The sequence below is a fragment of the Ochotona curzoniae genome, unplaced genomic scaffold (genome assembly GCF_017591425.1).
Source record: "Ochotona curzoniae isolate NIBS_2020 unplaced genomic scaffold, NIBS_Ocur_1.0 contig_2318, whole genome shotgun sequence".
Taxonomy (NCBI): Eukaryota; Metazoa; Chordata; class Mammalia; order Lagomorpha; family Ochotonidae; genus Ochotona; species Ochotona curzoniae.
Window position 1 is genome coordinate 2,868,270 of NW_024465419.1, and position 24,713 is coordinate 2,892,982.

Consider the following 24,713-nt stretch of genomic DNA (forward strand, 5'->3'; position numbering starts at 1 on the left):
AAGAAATACTTTCTCCACTTGACAAGAGCAATCTACCAGAATTTTTCTTTGTTTCTATTTGAAGATGACATGAAGATCTATGTAGAAAAATGCTGAGTAATCATTGCTTCTTCTATAAGAGCCCTCCTGGTCAGTTCAGCAAGACCACAGATATGAGCTAACCTAAAAACTCAATTACATGTGTACATGTGAACACAGGAATCCTAAAACCAATACAATAACCTTCTACCATCACTCAAACAAAATTGAATATTTATAAATCTAACACAATGTCTAGAATTATTTGTTGAAAGTGATACAACACTGATAAAATCAGAAATAAATTGAAAAATAAGTAAGATCACTGGATTGGGTGATTCAGAATAGTAAATACAGACTTTTGACAAAATATCTATAGGAATGTTAGCAAGACTACAGGTGTATACACTAGCATTTTAAAATTTATATAGAGGAAAAAAGAAACCAGAACAGATGAATTAATTTAATGAAGAAAAATGTAGTGAATGAAACGGGTCAATACAATTTGGAAGTTTATTATATAGCTATAGTGATCAAGACAGTGTGACATTGAAGCGGGGTAGATGACAGATAAATGAAAAAAAAAGATGCAATTCTAGGGGCTGACATCGTGGCATAACAGATAAAGTTACTATCTGTAACCCCAGCAAGCATAGGGGCACAGGGTTGTATTCCGGCTGCTCTAATTCCACCCCAACACCCTGCTAGCACCTTGGGGAAGGAAAGCGGCTGAGGATAGTCCAATTTTTCTGGGCCTTAGTCACCAACACAGGAGACTCTTGATGAAACTCTTAGCTCCTGGCTTCAACAAGGCCCAGTGCAGGCTGCTGTGGCCATCTGGAAGAAAACCAGTGAATAGAAGACCTTCCTATTTCTCTATAACTTGGAATTTCAAATACTTTTTTAATGTTGCTCTTCTGATTTTGACAAATTCAGCAAAACAGCCTCTCAACAAATAGAAACAAAACATAAAACATAAAAAATCCTCAATGTAAACTTCTCATTTTGTATATAAAATGACTTAGCAAAAACTTAAATGCCTGATGTTTTAGGGAAATAAATAAATAAAAACATAGGAGATCTAAGGCTGGGCAAATGGTTCTTAAATATGGCACCAATCTCTGTTTTGAAAATAAATACAGAGTAAACAAATAAAGCTGTAATAGAAAAATGTCAGTTAGAGGAACCAATGAGAATTTTTTTAAAAAAAATTGCTCTGCTCTGAGTTTAAATATTCTCCAAGTATAAAATTAGTTATTGTTTGGCACTAGGAGGATAAGCTTGGAATCACTTTTAGAAGTGAATTAAAGTAGCTGGTTTCATTCCAGAAAGCACCTTGAAGGATGCATGATAGAAGCCATTATTTTGAAATTTTTAAGCATAAAGCTCTTAAGTGAATTAAATGAATTTACCTCCCTTACTTTTCTTGGCAACATATTTCACTGTTGTTTTTAATTACTGTAAAGACAGCAAAGCCCAAAATTAAGTCACTGTGCATTACAGTCTTTACAAACAACACAACTCTTTCCCTGAGCTTTGAAAGCTGAACTGCAGGCTTTGTGTGTGACTGAACATCCTGTTGGTGGATCACACAGCTCCTTGGAAACTTACAGAATCCCCATGGTCCTCATAGATATAGAAGACGAAAAGTCCTGCTTTGCGCCAGATAAATCTGGTTAAGTTCTATTCAGGTCAGCATTCATTTCTCTAACTGCTGACTAATGGGTGAGCAGCACTCAGAGAAACCCTCTTTGCAAGCTTCTGCTTAGCAGGTTGTTCATGAACAATGCAGCTGTCTTTAGCTGGGTATTTAATTCCTACTAGCAAAAGCCCCAAGGAGTGGAATATTCTGTGCAAGGCCCTCCGAGAGCTCAGAAGTGGGAAAGGGAGGAAGGAAAAAGGAGTATAGACAAGTTGGTCCCTATTCCCCAAGAGGGTAAGCTACTTGCAAGTTTGCCAAGCCAGCCTGGCAGGAATTTGTGCTGGCTTTATCAGGGCTGCAGCATCTTGGAGCTCACAGCACAGTCCTAAACCTTTGCATTAGGTGGAAACTGGCTTTGCTTTGGGTTCTTTGCCTGAAATCCTAAGGCAACATCTTGTTGCCTTACACCCACCACAACACCAGGGTGGCGCTTGGAACTGCCACTACACAAATGCATTCAGAGCTGAACTGATGTTCTAAATACAAGCTTACATGCAACATTGCCATGCAAGGCTGCCCTTTTGAAATTCTCCATGCACCAGACTCTGATTACGGACTATGCAGACCACACTCTACTTCTGGCACCACTAATTTGCTTATTTATCTTGTGATTAGAGTGTGTTCAGAAACATTTTGTTTTCTGTACTTGTAGTTTTTAAAATTTTAAATTCTTCCTGGATTATTGGATGTGTTTGTTTTTCTGAAGAAATATCTGAGATAACTTGTTATGACTAAGTTTCAACCTCAAAGTGTAACATTGTTTTCTACCTCTAGTTTCAGTCCTCTTCAGAAGCCAAGTCGAGAGTCACTAAACAACAACTGCTTACCTGCTTTTCATTTTTGCACTTACGGAATGTCTAGAATTAACGTGCTTCAAAAAGAATCTATAGAGCAGACAGGTGCTATGGTGCAGCAGGCAAAGTTGATGCTTGGGACACTGACATCCCGTATTAGAATGCTCACTCCAGACCTGGCTACCTTGCTTTTGATTCAACTCCCTGTTATTGTACCTAGGAAGCAGCAAATGATGGTTCAAGTGCTTGTACCTGTTTACTCAAGGGGACTTCAATTCCTGGCTAGAAATCGTGGCTCTTGGTATTAGACTTGCCCAGCTCCATTTGTTGTAGGCAACTGGAGAAAACCAATTGATTAAAGAGTTTGGTCTCGCCCTCTTTCCTTTTTAAATGAATAAATAAATAAATGTTTTGTAACATCTATGAAACCATGGGCCCCAGCGCAGTAGCCTAGAGGCTAAAAGTCCTTTCCTTAAATGTGCCTGGGTTCCCATATGGGCGCCGGTTCTAATCCCAGTGGTCCCACTTCCCATCCAACTCCTTGCTTGTGGCCTGGAAAAACAGTCAAGGACAGCCCAAAGCCATGTGCACCCAGGTACATCAGCCAATTCTGTCAAGAAGAGTGGGACTCCTCTCAAAGTATGCTCAGTCCCACCTCATTTCGGCTCACCTGTCAGAAAACAATCTCCACACACTCCAAATCTCTATGAAGCCAAGACATGAGCCTACATATTTAGGCTTGCAGACCAATACAGATCCTTAGTACAATGCCTTAGCACTCACCAAAAGACACTGCCTTGCGTCCAATTCTAGCTCTGAAGGTGAAGGACATTCTCTGGATTGCCTCTTGTTCCTTTAACAAACTCCACTATTCCCTGGTCGCTCAATTCCACTTTTTTCTGACCTCCCCAGAAAATCTGTCATTCTTCATCCTTTTTATTCTCAGAGCTACCCATCTCACAAATCCCACCTTGAAAGAGATCTCCTTTGCTTTAAGCTGGAACTCTTTGTCAGTACTGAGGAGACTTCTCTTCTCTGGTGGAAAATGGATGTGATGACATTACCCATGTCAGGTGCTGAAGTGCTTGCTGCATAATTTCTAACAACAGACATGCATTAATGCTGGACAAGGAGTCAGTGATGTCTGCAGAGTCCTGTGTGTTCCTTCTTGAGTTAATCAGTGAACAAACCCAAGCTTGATTTCCAAGGTCCTGATGGGACATCACAGTTGAGCTGCCTGGCATAATGGCAATGGGTGATGAATTGCCATCAAGAATGGCTGCTTCTGGGTGAGGATGAGGGTGTAAAAGAAAGGTTCAGAAGCAGTGGTCCCCATGTGCCCATACCTTGTCTGTAGTCTGCTGAATAAGGCAAAGCCATCCCTATATATGCTCAAGATCAAGTGAAGTATGCCTGCTTGGCATTCCCAAGCCATCCCTGACAGAGGTGGGAGCGTGTGTATAATATGAAATAATGGGAGAAATAGAAGTCTTCTCCATGGGTTCTCCCCTGTTTCATCTCAGATAAAAGCTATTTACAAGTCTCCCTTTAAACATTTAATACAGTTTCATCCTTCTACCCTGTTCCCATCTGACTTTCATCCATGTCCTTTAAATAAATCAATTCTCTATTTAGTAAAAATGAGCATTGCTAATTTCTTTCTTTTTTTCATTAAGGGAAATTTATAGCTTGCCTTAAGGTTGCCATGGTGACCAAAAACACAGGAAGTATTTGTAGATGTCCAATACCTATGGAATGTCTCAGGTAAAGGATGGAATTACATTTATTAACTGCCAACTCTCTATGTGCCAGGTTGCTTATTCCATTGATTTTCCTACTTTATTTTATCCTCACAAATACCCACGAGGTACATAGTATTATCTCATTTAGAACTGAGGAAACTGAGGTTCCAAGCTCTGGATCATTTGTTGACAACCACACAGAACCAACCTGCACTCAGATCTGTTTGACCTTAAGCACCCATGAGCTGGACTTGGAATGCCTGTACCCCATATTGGAGTGTTCAGGTTCAACCACCCTTTCCTCTTTCATTTCAGCTTATTGCTAATGCAGCCTTTGGGAGGCAGCAAGGAAGGAGGGCCCTAGTACTTGCGTTCCAGCCACCCACCTGGGTGACTTGCATAGGTTTCAGCTCCCGGCTTTGGCTTTGTCCAACCATGGCTGTCGTGGGCATCTGGGGAGTGAACCAGCACATAGATGATCTTTGCTTGTCTGTCTCAGTCTTTCAAAAAATCAGGAGTAGAGTAATAAGATTAAAATGAACTGCATGGACAGAGTGACACTGTGAGAGAGGCACATCAGTGGGGATGTCTAGCTCCCTCAGGGTGCCACCAGCCCCCAGGGTCTAGCTCATCTGTCGCTCTTCTCTTCCTGTAACTCTGGTGCCTTCCTTCTGTGCTCCTTGGAAGAACCGGGCTCTTCTGGCTAGCTGTGATTGTGCAGAATGAGGTTACGGCCAACAAAGGCAGCTATCTACGGGCTCAATCGTTGCTGACCAGTGGAGTCTGGTGACTGGTGTGGATTTACCTTAGTGCAGAAAAGGCTGGCAGTGGACTGCACATGGGATCTAGGATGGGAGGGTGTCTCACCACAGTCTCTTCTTATTTCTGGCTTCCCTTTCTGCGGTTTCAGTTATCTGTGGTCAACAATGGGTCAAAAAAATGCTGAATGGAAAATTCCTGTTCTGGGTCAGCCAAGAGTTGAGTTGCCAGAGCAACGAAAGCACCTGACCAGAAAGCAGCATTGCTAATTTCGTATCTGAAATATATTTCCCAATTTAATGTAACTTGGGATTTCTCACTTTCCAACTTAAGCTTGAAATCCTCACTCTTTTGTATTCATCCTCCTCGCATGCATTCCCTTATGGAGAAGCCCATGTCCAGTATATTCATATTCCTGAGTAATTAGTAATTTTACAGAGTAAGATACTGAATCTTATATGTGTGTGCGTGTGCGCGTGTGTGTGTTTGACACTCTATCTAACTGTTGGTGACTCAAACCAGCAGAACTCAGAGAGTCTTAAAAGAAAGTAGAGGTCATGCAAGTTCCAAGTTAGAGCTGGAAGTCCCCGGTTTCACAAAGCATTGTTGAGAAATGGGTTGTGGGCAGCTGAATAGTGTAAGTTGCATTTTAACAGGTCAACTCTCACAGCTTTTTGCAAAAGGCCTGAGGATAGAGTTTGGGGCAGAAGAAGTGATCCAGGTAACCAGGCCTAGAACAACACAGTAGCAGCAGAGGGTGGTTTCTACATGTGTTTTGAGGCACAGCCAGCAAGCTTCCCTAGTGCATTAGGTGTGGATTGTGAGGGAAATAAGAGACAAGGCTGATGCAATAGATTCAGTATACATGAACGCTCTTTTTGACAATCGTATACTGAAAAAGGTGGATTCTAATTCCCCTTCCCATTGGTTTTGTACTGGGTAGACTTAGTGATACGCTTCCAATGAAGAGAATGCAATGGCAGGGATGGTATGTGTCCTGTCACAGGTGCAATAGTTCATTTCTGCGTTCTCCTCCTCCTTCCCCCTCCCCTCTTCCAACACACTTTTCCTGGGAGAACAGGACATGCAACATCTCTGCAGGAAAGCCCATGGAATGGGCAGCTGAGCCCTGCTGCCAATGGACTATGAGGAACACCCCTTGGGTTCCCAGTGGTTTCACAGGTTGGCATCAGGGGGTATCCTTTGACCCAGTTCTGGAAAGAAACAAATAGCCAAAGAAGACACTAAGCAAGTCCCACAACTCTGCCCATTTGCTTTTGAAATTACACAGATTTAGTTAAGGAAAAAAGAAAAAACTCTGGATTTGCAGTCAGGACAGGGCCTGGTGGTAGCAATAGGAGTGAAACAATGTTTCCATGTATTTTTAGGGGGAAAATCACACCAAAGAGGTCATTTGGGTAGGAGTTTTTGTTTTGTTTTTATCAAATGTGCCAAGATCCTGGAATATAAACAATGAAAGCAATTACATAAAGCATCCCATCATTTATCCAGAATAAGTGATGAGATCAATACTAAGCCAGCAGCCTGTATGGGAGTGTCTGCTGGAGTGCTGGTTGCTCTAATTCCTGCTAACGTGTCTGGGAATGTAGTGAATTCTGTCTAACTGCAAGCATTTCTGTCAACATCGGAGACCAAATGGAGTGTGGACTTGCGGCTTTGGCCTAGCTCTTGCAGCCATTTAAGCAGTGAACTGGAAGATAGGAAGATCTCTTTCTTTCCCTATTTCCTTCTCCCTCTCTCTGTCACTCTAATTTTCAAATAAATAGTAAAACAAACTTGTAATTTAGAGAAATGTTGTCTTCCTGGGCATAATGCTGTGGTACAGCTATTAAGCTACTGCCTATAACCCTGGCATGGCATGAGTCTTGGTTTGTTTACTTTTTATTTATTTATTTATTTATTTATTTAATTATTTATTTATAAAGATTTATTTTTTTATTTTTTATTGGGAAAGCAGATGTACAGAGAGGAGGAGAGACAGAGAGAAGATCTTCCGTCCAATGATTCACTCCCCAAGTGACCACAACAGCCCAAGCTAAGCCGATCCAAAGCCAGGAGCCAAGAACTTCTTTCCAGGTCTCCCACGCGGGTGCAGGGTCCCAAGGCATTGGTCTGTCCTCAACTGCTTTCCCAGGCCACAAGCAGGGAGCTGGATGGGAAGTGGAGCTGCCAGGATTAGAACCAGCACCCGTATGGGATCCCGGGTATTCAAGCTGAGGACCTTAACCATTACGCTATCGTGCTGGGCCGGGATTGCTTCACTTCTGATACAACTCCTTGCTAATGTGCTTGGAAAGCCAGGGTGCGATAGCCCAAACACTTAGGTCTTTGCCCTGGCTCTAGTCTTGCTCTAATCCAACCCTGGTTGTTACAGCCATTTGGGCAGAGAACCAGTGGACGCAAAGTTATCAGTCTTACCGGAAGAAAACAGAAATTTAAAAAATATCTTCCTGAGATCTGTACCTTCCACTGTTCTTACAGGTTAGTGAATCTTGACCTTGGTTGTAAGACTCACAGTTCAATGTAGGTAGCCATGTATTTCTAAAGCTTACACACACACACACACACACAATGGTGTTAATGAGGATTCCCACTTTCGCTTCAGCCCTGGAGTGCCTCTTTCCCCTTCTCCCACTGCACACCTAATCCTTTAGATCAGTGGCACACACAGAAACCAACAATCCAAAAGGGTAAAACGACTCACTTCACTGAATAAGAACATGAGCCTTTGTCATGAACTATGTAATCTTAGTACACCAGCCAACTTGAGGTTAGAAAATCATTTAGTGGTCCACAAAAATCATTACGCACTCTATAATTTCTTATCAAAATTATGAAGAAGTAGCATTCAAATTCTTTTAGCAAAGCCAAGGTCAAGCCTCTATTAGGGAAAAACTGGAACTCAAAAGGTTTCATGACTTTTTCCTGGAATCAAATCAGTATTTTATTTTTCCACTAGTACCTATTGTCCTCCTGTATGAAGCCCGAATGGCCATGAACAATCTGTTTCTTCTCCCTGAGACACATCAGAAGTGATGGAACAGGCAGTACTTTGTGAGATAACATGCTAACAAAGCTGCTAGCTCAAATTCAGAATAAAATCTTCATGGGCCATTATGGAACTGTTAATTCAGAGATTTTTGTTTTGAAATTACACAAAATGTGTGTGGGTTTTTAGGGCAAATATTTAGTTTGCAAACATGGATGCATGAGTACTTATTATTGTAACTCACAGACCAAATATTTAGGTCTACTTTCTTTTTTTTAAGATTTATTTTTATTATTTTTTTATTGGAAAGGCGGATATAAAGAGAGGAGAGACAGAGAGGAAGATCTTTCGTCCGATGATTCACTCCCTAAGTGAGCGCAATGGCCGATGCTATGCCGATCCGAAGCCAGGAGCCTCTTCTGGGTCTCCCACGTGGGTGCAGGGTCCCAAAGCTTTGGGCTGTCCTCGAATGCTCTCCTGGGCCACAGGCAGGGAGCTGGAAGGGAAGCGGGGCTGCCAGGATAGAACCGGCGCCCATATGGGATCCCGGGGCATGCAAGGCAAGGACCTTAACCACTGCACCACCACGCTGGGCCCGTAGGTCTACTTTCAAAGTATTTCACTTTCAATAAAGTCAATGATACCTCATTATCAAGCAGGCCATAAATAATGTTTATTTTCACATCTAAAAACCAGTACTTAAAAAGTACACTGGATTGAAAGTGATTTCAACTGAAGAATGCCAAAGTACAATGGTCAGTCTCCAAGGCAGGCATGTGATGCAGTAGTTTAGACATCACTTGCCACATCCCATATCCAAGTGCCTGGGTTCAAGCCCTAGGTCTGCTCTAAGCTCTAGCTTCCTGTTCATCTGCAGCTGGAATTTCAGCAGGTGGTGGTTCACACTCTTCTACCTACTACCATCCAGCAAAACTTAATGGTGAGGTTGAAATTATCATCAGTGTGCATTACTGGTGAATCTGGTACCTGGAGCCCTTTCAACAGGCCAGAATGCAGAGGTGGGAGATCTCAGGTTCCCCTTGGCAACTTGAAAAGAGGAAATATTCACATCACTATTGAAACCATTCAAGTGGTTTTGCCAAGCCAGAGAAGGGTCACTGAGAATGTTCCTGTCCCAGCGTCCTTTGTAAAGTTATAGACATAGGATGTCTGGCTGCAGCGCATCATGAAGTTGGGAAAAAGAAGCTTGTGACTGGCCTTGCATCTCACACTTACTCACTGCCCACCATTCTTTGGCATTGGGGAGACACTTCCCTGGACTGCCTGCATTCTCTGGACAAAGAGACAATGGCCCAATGCCCTGATGCTTTCTGCTACTTTGTTGGCGGTGTTATGCATTCTTTTAGTGTAGGGGGAGAAATTGAACAGAGGAGACAAAAACGAATGAATCTCAGATTTCTTCCTACAAGAAACAGACATAATAGGTTCTTAACTATTTCTAAATAACTATCCAAAGTCTATTTCTTTCCATCTTCCTTCTATCCTCCCCTCTTTCTTTCTTCTTTTTCCTCTCCATATTTCAGTTTGTAGCTCCCTATGAAACTCTTGGCAGCTATCAAAGCTAAAGTATTTCAAAATATTGAACAATTCATTCAAAATTCAATTCACATGTTTCTTGGTGTAGTTATAAGGGTACTTCCAGGACAATTATTTAAATTATTATATGAATCCAGCTGCTTTTTATGTTGTGAGAAATCTTCCTTATAGAACAAACATAAAATGTTTTATAAATTAATTATAACTTATCATATAAATACTTATGATATTTTAATATGCTCTCAAGTTTGAAATTTAAATCATTTCAAAAAGTGTTGAAATTCCATCTGGTATTTCATTGGTAGAGTGAAGTTTCTTCAAACATAAACTAATGAAATGCAAACCAAAAATCACAATGACTAAAGAAAACATTAATATGATACTAATATCCTTATAACAAATGTTATGGGACAATACTTATTATAGTAAGACATTTAGTGATTTTATAGAAGCAAAGAAAATGATGTCATAGACTAAGTATATTGATAATTCTGAATTATGTATGCTTTATTACTTAGCAAGTGCTGTTGATACATAGCCTAATGTTGAAATGTATTAATAATTAAGCTCAGTCATGACTGATAATTTTTTGAGTCTTATAAGTACTATAAATAATATTTATGTGCTTTGATTTGGACAAATGAAAGTATATGTATCTAAGTAGAAGGATAAACATAGGAAGCATGTCACTGAACAGCTTTTAGGTTGATTCATGCTTTTAAATATTGAGACATGTACATGGTACTCTATTTGTACTCTTGTATGCTGGGAATGTGTGTGGAGATGTGTACTAAGTATGCACATATTTACAAAGTGTAAGGAGTTTCCAAACTGTTCATAGAAAATGGTTAATACGAAAAAAATGAATGAAATTGCTTGCTTCAAACAACATCTTTTCATTCCTTTTCCATCGACTTCTTGAGGTACATTTACTCTTTTATTCCATTAAATGTGTATCCATAATCTTTATTAGTAGCATCTTAGCATCATGGATTTACAAATAATGTATGATAAACAAATTATATTACTTGGGGAAATACACATATCTGAATAAGAATCATTTGGTGGCTAATACATCTGCAGTGCATATTGACCTGTATGGGCATTTAGGATTCATCAGGGTAAGATCTGGTGCATAAATCCTGGGAGGCAGTCATTCTGTCAAGCATTGCTCAGTAATCCAGTGTGGCTTCCAACCGGCTTCTCCTCGGTACTGCAGTCTTCTCAAAACAAATGTATCTGAAAAAATGTAGATCTTCCAGGTTTGAGTTCTCTATAAACAGTTAAAACAAACAAGTAATTGTTCCATGGCAATCCTGCAGCATGTATGGCTCTTCTTAAAATGTAATTTACTTTTTCTACTATCAGAGATTTATTTTGTTCTTTTCCTTTCCTCTTGTGTATTTGTAAGCATCTTTGACTTATGTTCAACCAGAGAGAGCCTGGTTATTATGTGCCATGCCAAGGATTGCTTCTGCTTGAGTCTATTTGGTGTTCTGTTCCCTTACTGTATTTATTATTTCATTTAATATATCTTTTTTTTTAAAGATTTATTCTTAGAGAAAGTCAGGTTTACAGAGAGAAGGAGACAAAGAGACACATAGTCTGTCTGCTGGTTTACTCCCCAAGTGGTCACAATAGCCAGAGCTGAACTGATCTGATCCGAAGCCAGAAACCAGGAGCTTCTTCAAGATCTACCACATGGGTGCAGGGTCCCAAGGCCTTGGGACATTATCTTCCCAGAACACAAGTGGGAAACTGGATGAGAAGTGGAGCAGCTGGGACTCGAACTGATGCCCACATAGAATCCAAGCGATTGTAACATGAGGATTTGGCCACTACTCGATTGTGCTAGGCCCTTGAATACATCTTTTAACCCAGCTTCTCTTTCTGTACTGTTGGGAACTCCCATAACTCTTGCTATGTCTTTTGATAGATTCACTTATTTCTTGTATGCTTTTCTTGGGTTTATTCAGTTATTCTTCCAGTTTTCTGTTTCAGCATTTCGCAGGAGGTGTCTTCCAGTTCTGAGATTCTTTCCTCTGCCTCACTCATTCTGTTATTGAAGCTTTCCATTGAATTTTTTATTTGCTATATGGTATTCTTTATTTCTAACAATTGAGTTTGGTTTTGTTTCAATGTTGTTGTTTCTTGTCACATATTTTTTAATTCCTTGAACTCTTATATGTGCTTCCTGTTGTTTTTAAAGTGCTTTATATTTTTATTTTCTAATTTTTCCAACAGTTCTTTGATGTCTTCCTTAGCATTTGCAACTCTCATTATTGCATTCCTCTCCTTAGGGCCAATTTTTAAGTTGTGGTGTCTTCAGCTCTATAAGTCAATGTTACAGCTCTCATTCATTGACTGTGTCACTTGCACCACTTCTAGTGAGTTTCAGTCTGGGGCTGTCATGCAATGCTTCCACCATAGCCTCTGCAGCAGGGACTCCTGTGTTACCACTTTCTGTCTCCTGTAATTCTGTGTTGTGATCACACCATTTTCTGCTCAGCCGTTTTCTGCTCAGCCTGTCTCCTGCTTATGGTTCCACCAGTACTAGGGATTAGGGAGACCCCAGCTATGACTTTGAGCTGGGTTACAGGGCTGTCAGTGGCAACCATTGCATGGATTATGGATTTTTTCCCTTTGTTTTTATTCTTCTTGACAGAACCTACTGGCAGTTAGGTCTGGGGGCAGCCTGGACCTATTTTGGATGGAACTCATGGGATACCAAGTTGGTAATTTTTCCCTATGGGACCAGTGCAATGAGTTAAGCAGGAAGTAAGCTCTCTCTTGATTCAGTGCATTCACAGATCGTGTTGTCTCCTCCCTTCACCCCCTGTCCCCCACAAGCCAGGGACTGTGCTGCAGAAGTAAATGTGCCACCTGATGTGGCACTGATGGGTATCCGGGTAAGGAAATCAATCCTGCTAACACAATTGTACAATAAGGCTCTACTACTGTGCTTCTGTTTGTGATTGGATTTTAAAAATATCAGCCATAGGCTTTGGAATTCTATGGCTGGATTCGCCGCTTGCATTCCTGGTGATCTCCGTTTCACAAATGACTACTGGTGGAGCTCCAGTCACCACCAGAGTATCTGTTTGCTGCAACCTGCTTCGCTGTCTCTCAGTCTGTGTTACTTGTTATGGTAGCCCTGGCAAATTATACAACAGTAGATAATTGAATATTATTACTGACAGTGACACTGATATTCTGTTTTTCACATTTTTTTAGATTCAAAATTCTAGTAATCATCTGGAAGTTTTTTCAGGTCTTGAACTTGTGCCATGCTATCACTTCAGTTTGCTGAATATATTATGTGTGAAAATAGTGAAATAAATCATATTGGGCAAACAAGCCTTGCTCCTGCAGGTTTTTTTTTTTATCTCAGAGGGTGAGAATTTACCATTAGAGCACTTCACATCTACCCCCATTTTAGCTCCACTCAGTGGTAATGGCTCATGACAAATCCAACACACACGACTTTGCTCAGTACGTGACCTTCATTCTATAGTATTCTATACTTGAAAGAAAACGAAGCTAACAGATAGTGTTCTGTTCTTCTCTTGGAGAACATCACCACATCATCCTCTTAGCGACAGGATGAGGCACCCTTGACATTTTTGTTGGAAATTCAATTAACTGCCCCAATGTAGGCAGTGGTATTTATCACAGGAGTTTATGTGCAATAGTTTCAATATCTCCAGACATGCTTAATTAATAGAGGAAAGTAAGTCATTCTACAGCTAATTAAAATCTATACTAAAATACAGTTCTTAAATTTGTTCTTTAAAGGACAGAATACGTTAATTAATGATTTGCCATAAATGGTAGCTAAGCAGACATATCACCTGTAGCAAATATTAAAGGCACAAGAATATCCATGTGTAAAAGGGACCTTACTATGCTCCCTCAGCACAATTTGGGCTTAGGAGAGACAGAAACTGACAGAGAGGCAGCCAGCACTGAATTATGTGGGCACAAAAGTCACAACTCATCAGAGATGCCTCAGACAGAACTGGTACCTGGCAGATAACTAAACAGAAAGAAGGTGTGCAGCTCTAAGACCTCAGCAAAGACATTCCAAAGCTGCAATCTATGAAGCAAGCTTGACTCTAAAATCAGGAACTGTCATCCAGGCTATGAGAATTTAAGGGCCCACACATTCTGCTGCAAGCCATCTGTTTCCTTTTGTGATAGTCATCTCACTGGGCTATCCCACTGCACACTGGCATGACCCAGTAGCATCTTCAAGGCACATAGGTCTAAAGTTAACACCAAATTCCTTGCTAACCTTAGAGTACCAACTTAGTCAGACTCTTTCTCCTTCTTCATTTTTTGAGATTAAAAGACTTCAATTCTGCACTTGCTCTGAGAGTGGTACACCTTGATCTGTTCTTGTTTGAAACTGCCCCCTGGCCACCTTAGTCACTGTTTGTCATGTATACAGTGACATGGCTTCTTATCCCATATTCTTTTAATAATTGCTTCTCAGAGCTTAGCTCTATGGAAACAGCTGTACTTCACTTGCTCTCCCCGCCATATACTCTTCCAAAACCTTTACAAAGAAAGGAGGGGGACTCTTCCCTCATATTTCTGTCTTAAGAGACACAGGATACAGACAATGGCCAGTCCACATACACAAATAGAATCTTTATCCAGCACCTGTAACAACTTGCCTAGAAAATCAACTTCTTATCAACAATAAACACCTATGTAATAGACTTTCAGCAGGTCAGATTGCAACTTTTGTGAAAATCCAGGAAGCCAAACGGTAACTTTCACAACTTGCTTTCAACTCAATACAATGCAGAGAACTCCAAATATGCATCTTTCCAGTGGGCAACCACAGCTTCTGTAGGTCAACAGCCTCGGTCCGACAACACATGAAACCTTTCTTTTTATCATGGGGAAAATTTTTGAATCCTCTACTTGCCTTTGAGACTTTAGCAGACATGTATTATAATTGATCTGCCTGCAATAGACTTCTTTTATGTGGTTGTTCTGCCATTATTTCCCATCTTTTCTTTCTCTGTCTTCTCCATTGATTTTTTTTTTTTTGCACTTGAAAACAGAAACGAATGTGTACTTAGCTTTGCCATCATGATTTTATTGTCTTTGAGAAAAAAAAATTGATTTGTTTAGTGATTTTTGCTATTTTCACTCTGCTTTCCAAACCTTTCCTTGCTGCAGCTTTACATTTAAGTAATAATTAACGTCGCCACATTATGTTCTGTTGAAGTAGGAAGCAAACAGCAGAGAAGAAATTTCCAAAGCCACTTATAGGACCTGCCAGATTTCTAGATGTGAGGTGAAGATGAAGAATTAGAAATCAAACACGGTAGAGAGGGTACAGGGAGTAGTTAAGATGCTGCTTGGAAAGCCTGCAGTCATACTGAAGAACCTGGGCTTGAGTCCTGTCTCCACTATCAATTCTATCTTCTTCCACTCACGAGCCCTCTGGGAGACAGAAGGCGAGTTCAGTACTTGGATTCCTGCCACACACCTGGAGAACTTGGATTCAATTTTGAGCTCCTGGCTTTAGCCTGATCCAGTCTAGCATTCATTCCCATTTAAAGAGTGATTCAATGGGTAGACCATCTCTGCTGGGGTCTCTGTCTCAATGTCTCCTATTCTTTACATTTCAAATAAATAATAATTATTTATTCTTAATTTTTAAGAATTAAAAAAAAAGAAAGCCTGACTGTATTTTATAGCCAAACTATAGGGAATAGGTGGATTCTTCTAAATGTTAAAAACAGAAGTCTAGGAGAAAGGTCTTCTACATCAAGTGCCAATGTTCATCAAACTACTGGCTTTCTTCTTGAGCACACAGGCAAAGTTGCATGCCCAGCTTCTCTGTCTCTTAGACATGGCCAGAGGATGGTGCTCTGGACAAAGGCATTAAAGGCAAATGTTGTAGACCATTTTGGAACATTACCTACCAGGGCCTTTTAAGCTGAGGTCTACACTGTATTTGCCATCTTCTTCTGCCCTTGACAGCCATATGCAGAGCAACTTGGAAGCTATCTGTTTAAAAAGAATGAATGACTTTATGAAAAAAACTCTTTCAATAAGGTACAGCACCTATTTTGCTATGATATGCGAGAAAATAGAGTTCCAAATTCTACAACCCTGAATACTTTTAGTGATTCTTTTTGAAGCAATTCAGCTTTCATTATGTAATACAGAGAATTTTGAATCATGTACATATGCCTCCTAGTTTCCATGGGGAATTGCTTCCAGGACCACTCAAGGGATTCCCAAAGAAGTGGATGCTCAAGTCTCTTATGTAAACTGGTGGAATATTTGCATACAATCAATACACATCCTCCTGTGTACTCTCAATCATTTCTAGATTATTCCATAATACGTAATACAATACAAATTGCTGGTATATTACATTATTTGGGATGTCATGATAAAAAAAAAAGGTCTGTGTATGCTCAGTGCAGATATAATTTTGTTTTCCTAAGCAGTTTCAAAGTTTGGTTGAATCTGTGGAAGCAACTTCCACAAATTTTGGAGAGATGATTACATTCTTGGAGGAGTATAATAAAATTCAAACAATATTACTTGAGTGCCTGTAATGTCCCAGATATTGTTAGACTCGAGGAATCTAAGTCTGGTAATTCACAGCATCTCTTGCAAGAGAACTGAAGCCAAACCATCTCAGAGATAACAGGAGCAGCCACATCTCCAGCAGAACTGAGTTTAAGGCACTAGGGCTGCTTGCGGAGGAAATACAACTCTTCTAGGACCCAAAGATGGAGCTTAAGGCTGAAAACCTGTGAGCCATCACTTGAAGGATGAGTAGGACATTGCCAAGTGGCCAGGAACTTAGAGGAGATACAAATTAAAGTAAAAGGAATGATCACAGTGCAAACCACAGAGCAGAGAACCGAATAGAAGCAAAGTGGATCTTGGCAATTAAATCCAGCATTTATCTGATGCACATCCTTTCTTCCATATTGTCTCCCAGGCAAGTGACATGCATGCCTCTGTGGGACAAAGCAGAGCACATAGAGATCTCCCTTTTGCAGGAAAGACTCCCTCCTCTGTTGAACATAGCCCAATGGGATTATCCCCTGTTTCCCTGCAGGGAACTACAGGGTGAATGATTAATCCCCAATTTGTCTGCTGGTATAAATACCACCATAAAGATATAGAGAGAATTTCCAATAACTCCAAAACAACATTTCACCAAATACTGCAACTGCCTCATCAGCTTACCATAGTCAACATCATGGGCCCACGTGTTCAGACTGTATTGACTGGGCTTTCTGCAATTAAGGTCTCGAGGCTTCTTTTTTACAATTTATTTATTTATTTTTTGAAAGGCAGAATAATAGATTGGAAATGAGATGCCAGAGGCTGAAAAGTGATTTCCATCCACTGGCTTGTTCCTTACGGGGCTTAACAGCCAAGTCTGACACCAGGAGCCAGGCACTCATCCTTAACTCTCATATGAATAGAAGGAGCCCAAGTATTTGGCCATCATCTGCTGCTTTCCCAGAGGCATCAGCAAGAAGATGGATGGGAAGCAGAGTAGCCAAATTGAACAGGTATTCTCATATGGAATATCCAAAATTGCAATGTCAGTTTTCCCCACTATACCTTAACATCAGCCCCAAGGTTTCCAGATTTACTGACTCAGGCATTAAAAGCAGGAAAAGGTACAGAAATCCACAATGAACAGACTATCCAGGTTTGATATTCTGAGACCCCTTTGAGTTTTTCTCAACCTGCTCTGTACTTTGGGGTAGCTTTAAGAGAATGAAAACAAAATTAATTCTGCAAGACCAACATATCAAGGGCTACCTCTGTGAGGAAGGACAGCTTCCTCTGAGCCCAGCCTTTATTTACCATGGCACAGGAAATGGATGCCAGCTTTTATTCAAATCTCTCATTTCCTTATCCTTTCTGCAACCAATAACATATGTAGTATTCTGGATGAAGTTACACACTTCAGCAACGATAGTAACATCATACACAAAGAAAAGCATTTTTTAATAATGGAAGCTGGAAATGATAGCTTTCAATACCATGCTACTGATTTCAGACTAACAATTTATACATGGGTTTGGTGATCCTAAATGAATGATAAGAAATTTAAAAAACCTTCTTATGTTTTCTCATTGTAACATATGTGGTAGTATTGTAATACAGTGTCATTACTCAAAATTTAGCTTAGAAACAAAAATCAAAAGGAATGAAAAAAGTTAAAAAATAAATTAACAAATAAATAAATAAACAAACAAACAAATAAATAAATAAAAGCAAACCAATCACTGAAAGTTACAGAGCAATCATATACCTATAGCTTCCTTTTAAAATAAGATGCATTACTTTGTTTAGGGGAAATTCATTCAAACTTCATGTAGAGAAAATCTACTTTGATTTTTCATATAACTTTATTTTGTTTCCTGTCAGTTTGGAATTATCTAGAGTAGCCTGTAAATGAAAAAAACTGAAGAAGATGACACATCACATCAAAAGAACATTATGTGGACCCTGAGACACTCAAAGAAAGATTCCCAGAATTCTATTGAAGGAGCACTTGGTCTGCAAGCTTAGCACAAGCTGGTCTACAATTACTAATCATAAGGAAGTACAGTTAGAAAATACACAGGTGGGGACTGAGGATGTATTATTAGTGATGTGTGTCCAAGAGTGACTTACTCTCCGACAAAGCTGGAAAAGCTTGAGCCTTTGCTGTCTCATCTATTAAAATAAGAATAGAAATATGACACACTTACTTGGCTACTGTGATAATTCAGTGACTTCATGCAATGGGACAGAAATGAGCACAAGGCCAGGTACACTGGGAGTACACAACAAATGGTGCTGTTGTTATGGCTATTACTATGGGCTGTCTCCCTCATCACCTCTTTTTTGAAGGTGAAGACCAAATTAATATTAAGGTTCTTTGTTTTCTAAATCAGTTAGGTCAGAGCCTTGATTTTGGTAGGAACATAGTAGATAGTTGATGAGGAAAATATAATTACATGTTATATATTCAATTATATAGTTATGTAATTATATAATTCAGCATCTTTATGGATCACATATTCAGAAATGCTGATAGCACAAACTGAAGGATTTCAAAAAGCTTGTAAGAAATGCGTTTTATGTAAAACTAGTCATAGATTTAAAATCTTTGCTCAAAAGTGAACTTATCTTTTAACTTTATTTTTTCCATGAATTTTTCAAGTCTCTGAGCATTAATATCAATGACAAATTGTCTTTGCTTTATAACAATACAATACATTATCTCTGAATTTTTCCTTTAGAATAATATTAATGTTATAAAATACTTATTTACTATTAAGACAGAAATTTAAATTCATTGTCTCTTAAAGTTCACATCTGCTGAATATCAATTAAAATGCTGAAAATGTAGCATAATTCCCTCAGAATTAAAATGAATGATTCTAATTAATGGAGACTATCATAACTCTCCATTCATTTTAGTCTTTCACAGGTAACAGCATAATGTACTAATGATGGCAAAATCAATAAACTTGTGTGGTGTTTTGATAATGCCTTTTTGGAATTATGTATTACCCATTACTTGGTGTGAGGAATATGCGATAAAGGGCAGGGCCAAATAGCTGCTTTTTTCCTCCAATTAATCTTTCAGTCTCTCATTTTCTCTCATTTCCTCAGTTGGTCTTTCTTTTCTATATTAACAAAACTTGAAATAGAAAGAATTTGTCGATGGTCCCAGAACGATAGCGTAATGGTTAAAGTCCTCGCCTTGCATGTCTGGGATCCCATGTGGTCAATGGTTCTAATCACGGCAGCCAAGCTTCACGTCTAGCTCCCTGCTTGTGGCCTGGGAAGGCAGTCAAGGACAACCCAATTCCTTGGGACCCTGCACCCTTGTGGGAGACCTGGAAGAGCTCCTGGCTTCTGGCTTTGGATTGGCTCAGCTCTAGCCGTTGCAGTCGCTTGGGGAGTGAATCATCGGAAGGAAGATCTTTCTCTCTGTCTCTCTTCCTCTCTATATCTGCCTTTCAATAAAAATAAATCTTTTTTAAAAAAGAAATAATCTGTAGACCAGTTCTTCAAACATTTTATAAAATCACTTTTCTTCCTGAAATGGATCTATAGGTGCACCATGAAAAGTAAGACATCATGGGGCAATCACTCCTGGGTCCATCTATCCTCCTACAGTTGAGAGCAATGAGAGGATCATCCATCAGACTACGAATGTCTTGCAATGTAAACATGTCAATTAGGAAGTGTGATGGAAACAATGAAATTCTATTGCAAAAATAGAATAGCAATAGATGAAAGGAATAAAGCCCATAATGCCACCAAGCTGTCATCACCTTATTAGCAAATTGATTACAAGCAAACACCAGAATGTTCTTCATGATGTTCTGCTTGAATTTATTTACTTATTGCAAAACATACATCCTTCTAAATCACTCTGCTTTGAGATTATTTCAGAAGCTAGTGTGTATTACTCCAACTAGGTCCCATGGCTAGGTCCTTGGAATGGCCACTGAAGAGTTTGTGAGGCTACGTTCTTTACCTGTAAAGGGAGGATAAAAACCCCACAATCACTGGATTACCGGAAAAAGCAAGGTTTACATTGCATTATATATAAATGTTCTTTATAAATATATTACTTACATTGGTCTTTCTTGCATTTTCTAACTTACTGGTCACTCAATACCATGTCAATTAATTTCATGATGTGGTAAATTGCTGTTGAAGTTGTGTAGTGGCTTTTCATTGGAGGGGATATTCTCCCAGCTCTACTTTCAGACCAGGGATGGTCTCCCAATGAAACTGTTGAATTTATCAGGACAATAAGATGCTGGACTCTCTGCATGGTCCATGCCCGCAATGAAGGAATCATGACTGGTTATGAACTGTACTGCTGTAACAATATGGAGGTACTCAATATGGGGGGAGGGCTTTTTGGAGGGGTTGAGGGAATCCCAGAGCCTATGAAATTGTGCCATAAAAACACATTTAAAAAAGGAAAAGAAAAAAGAAGAAAAAATAATAAACTTAAATATTAACAATGAAAAAAATGTATTACTAACATTGGTTTTTCTTCTGTGGTAGAATATTATTATTATTATTATTTCAATTTTTATTTATTTATTTGAGAAACAGAAGTATAGAGATTGAAAAAGAGAGAGAGAAGGAGAGAGAACTTTCATTCGCTTGCCCACACTCCCCAAGTCCCCTCAATGGCTCCCAGCTGGAGCCCATGCCTGGAGCCATGAATTCAATCTAGCTCTCCCACTTGGGTGGCAGAGATGCAATCACTTGAGACATCACTCCTGCCTCCCAAGGTCTATCATAGCAGGAAGCTGGAATACAAAGTGGAGGTAGGTGTAGAATCAAGGCACTATAACATGAAATTTTGGCGTCACAGCCAACATTTTCACCTTTAGATCAAATGCCTATTCCTATTATTATTTTTTTTTATTTGTAACATCTAAAAGACACCAATTACCTAGCAACTCCTGCGGTTTATTTTTCAGTATAACTAATGTCAATTGTATTTTAGTTTCCTCTAAATCCAAATTAGCTCATTTAATTGTCTGATTTTCCCTTTGTACATACTCATTGGATATCCGTTCTATCCTCATTCTCTGGTTATACTAAAGTCTGCAGGATGCTTGCTACTCCAAACTTCTCAAAGTTCTCCATTTCTTTTTGTTCTTTCAGGTCTTTGCTAATTTTCTGAATAATAGAAAGGGTAGCAAAGTCATGAAGATTGCACTTCCTCTCTCAGCCATGACTGCATAGAAGGTGTAGCTAGGCATATGATACTGGACCTTTACCCATGACACACAATTTCCCGTGTCTTTCTATTTTACATGCATTACAAAAACTCAAAGGAAGAAGTTACCTTCCTTGAGAGACTCAAATTTGCCCAGACCCTGAGAGTAAGGTTTTTCTGATCACTGCCTGACAGCCTCCGTTTCCCTTTAACATTTACACATGGTTACAACATCCGGAAGGATACAAAACTTTTAATTAGCGATCTTCCATTTGAGCAAATTGCTTTTCCCTCTCTCTGCATGTGCATCTTGTATTCAATACTGATTGGACTACAGCCTGGTATTCCACTTTTTCAAGGGTGTATTGAATTTCTATATTCTTTTGATTGGACTGAACACTCCTCTTATCTCGGTGTGCTGTCATTAGTAAATGTCACAGATATCCTTTCTATTCCATCATGTTGCTCATGGTGGAAAACTGTCCATCTTAAAAGTCTGCTGATAAGTTAGACTAATCCAGTGCCACGTAGTAAACTGAGACAAAGGAGCAGTTTGACAACACTGGCTGCTAGAAACACTGAGGTCCTCTGTATCTCTCTTGGGCCCCTCCTGCAAATCAACTTGCCTCCCACCTGCTCTCATACTTGTCCATCAAATTGGAGCATCAAACTTCCAATTTCCCATTTCTTAATCTTTGCTTAAAAGAAGCTTGTACACCTTCTCAAATTATTTTTCCACTTTCTTTCTAGGTAACTCTCACTATCCAACGCACTGGTTCTCAGGATCCCATTGTTGAGAGACCAGCTGCTGGGATGGGAGTATTTCAGCCTGCTTCGAAGCCATATATGAGAACTTGGCCTCTTGGAGTAATTCTTAGTTTCCTTCAAGTAGCCTGAAAGCATAATCTACATTGGCCATGACACAGGCACCCATCTAATGCATTTTTTGAAACAGTTGTAGACATAGTGTGACACCGAGCTGCTATGTCTTATTTCTTATGAAACTGGAAAATACTCAGCAGAGAAGGCACTATGAATCATCTTATTGAGAACGGAGCCACACAATGACAAGGCATTTTCTATAAGGGTCACAGGATTGGCATAACTACCAGGAATGAGATTCTGGAATATAATCTCCCTGCCAGGACTAAAGCCCTACTTGTTGGAATATCCTCTGCTTTCTGGACAAGGATAGAATTTGGCTCACAGTGGAATACACAAGCAGATGTACTGTGATGATTGTGATTATAATGGGGGAAAAAGTGCTTCAAAGTTGTTATTTAAGACAATGTGGACAATCTGTAGAATTCTGAGAAACAGCTGCAACAGATAGAACCATCTGGCATGGAACACTTAGAAGGGATATTTATTGGAAATGACTGAAATTCTTCATATATATAAGCAGCCTTTAAAATTTCCTCTCCGGAAGCAAATAAATACCATGTGGATTTCATATAATTGCATATTTCATATATAACATATAATATACATTATATATTATACATTATGTTTTTTATATGTAGTGTCTATGGAGGCTTATGTGTGTGTGTAGATAGATAGATAGGTAGATAAATAGATAGATAGATAATTCTTTATCAAAGCAATAAAACACAGAAAAAGAATGGTGAATTATGCTCATATTCATGCATTACAGTGCCCCATACAATACAAGACGAACCTTCTATAATCTCCTCTAGTTAATTATTTATATGAGAGATTTTTCCATAATGACAAATCGGAAAGCATGGAGGTATCTTACTTTTATATGACTGAAGTTATAAACTTAATTGGAAATTTAAACACAATTACATAGATTAAGGTACAAGATGTGGCTGAAATATTAACATTTTTGTCTTGAATAAATCTAGCCACAACTACAAATAACCACAGGTTATTCTAATTACTCTACGGATATTAGCTAGGGACAATCTGCTCAACCATTTGTTCAGTCATTCATTAAATATTTCTTGGGGAACCTTTATATTTTTAACAAAATGCTAAGCTACAGAGGATGCAATAGCAAGCCCAACAGGTCTGGCCAGTCCTCTCCTTGCTAATTTTGCTCTAGCTTTTCTGGGTGCTCTTCACACATAGATCTTTGCACTTGGTCTTCTTGTTATCTGTAGGCTCTTTCTAGCCATCACAACTCATTCCCTCTCTTTGTCTGGGTATAAATGCAGTCTCTCCAACCATCCTTCTCGCCTTCCCTTGGCTTTACGTGTCTCCTTGGCCTTTATCAGCACGAGACAGATTCTATGCTTAATGGTTCATTGTTGTTCTTTCTATTTCATGATACACACTCAGAGCACCACTCTTCAGTCTTCACTGAAAGGTCACCAAATCTCCATTGTGGCCCTCATGCTAGCTCATTTAAGAAATTATCCAGAATTGGTTTACAAGGTGAAAGGGAGAAAAAAAGTCATGATTGGAAATAGGTCAGATCATACCGTTTAAAGAAGAGCAACAAGAATTACAGAAAGTATATTTGTAAACTACTTTGCCATCTTTTGGTGAACAGGTTTTATATAAATAGCATTGCACTGATTACTTTAAATATGCATTATTTACATCTGCATACAATTTCAACTACAAAATCTTAATAGCCTATCTTTTATTTATTTCTGTCTCTATCTTGAGAAGAGCATCCTTGCTCATGAGATCTGGTTGATCCTAATTGGGAAAGCAAGAGAAGAAACAAGAATTGATTAGCAGCTCACACAAAGACATGATAGGATGTACCCAACTACATGAGGCCAGATGCAGAACCTGGAACGTGGTCTTGTCTTGTGATACCATCAGCATCCACAACAGTATTACCTGTCTTTGTCTACACATACTTTTTGGAGTGGGACATGGATGCTTCCTACTACTGACACATTTATGTCCTCTCCTTGTATTTCCAAACAATTGAATCATAAAAGCAACATAAATAATGTTAAGAGGATCTCTTTTGGGTTAGACACCAGGCAGATAAGTCAGTAGAGGGAAAGGGTGATAAACTGAGGCACGAAGAATAGGGGGGGTAGAGAAGCAGCCATGAAAACAGGTAAAGAAAAGCCAGAGATCTCAGAGGCATGTTCTGGGAAGTGAGAGGCCCGTGAAGGAGTCACTTCACTTCTTTCTGAGTTTATATATTTTTTTTTCTGCACACATTTTCTTTTTTGCTTCCTATATCAGGGGTTGTGGGCAAATACAACAGGAGAAACCATGCCCAGCCTTCCAACTGCCTCAGTATCCAGGGGTAAGGGACCTGATGTCATCTGAGGGTTCTGCTCAAGTGGTTTCAATAATTATGAGATGATGTTGATACCGTCACTCCCAGGATGAGGAAATCCTTCCGAGTTCAACTGGCTGACACAGTCCAAGTCTCCATTTGCCC

The 24,713-nt window shown here is 39.5% G+C and overlaps 1 protein-coding gene across 1 annotated transcript in view; it reads right to left on the reverse strand.

Moving 5' to 3' along the window:
* Window positions 1–24,713, reverse strand: part of XKR4 (XK related 4) — a 370,337-nt gene that overhangs the window by 202,155 nt on the left and 143,469 nt on the right. The window lies entirely within an intron of this gene.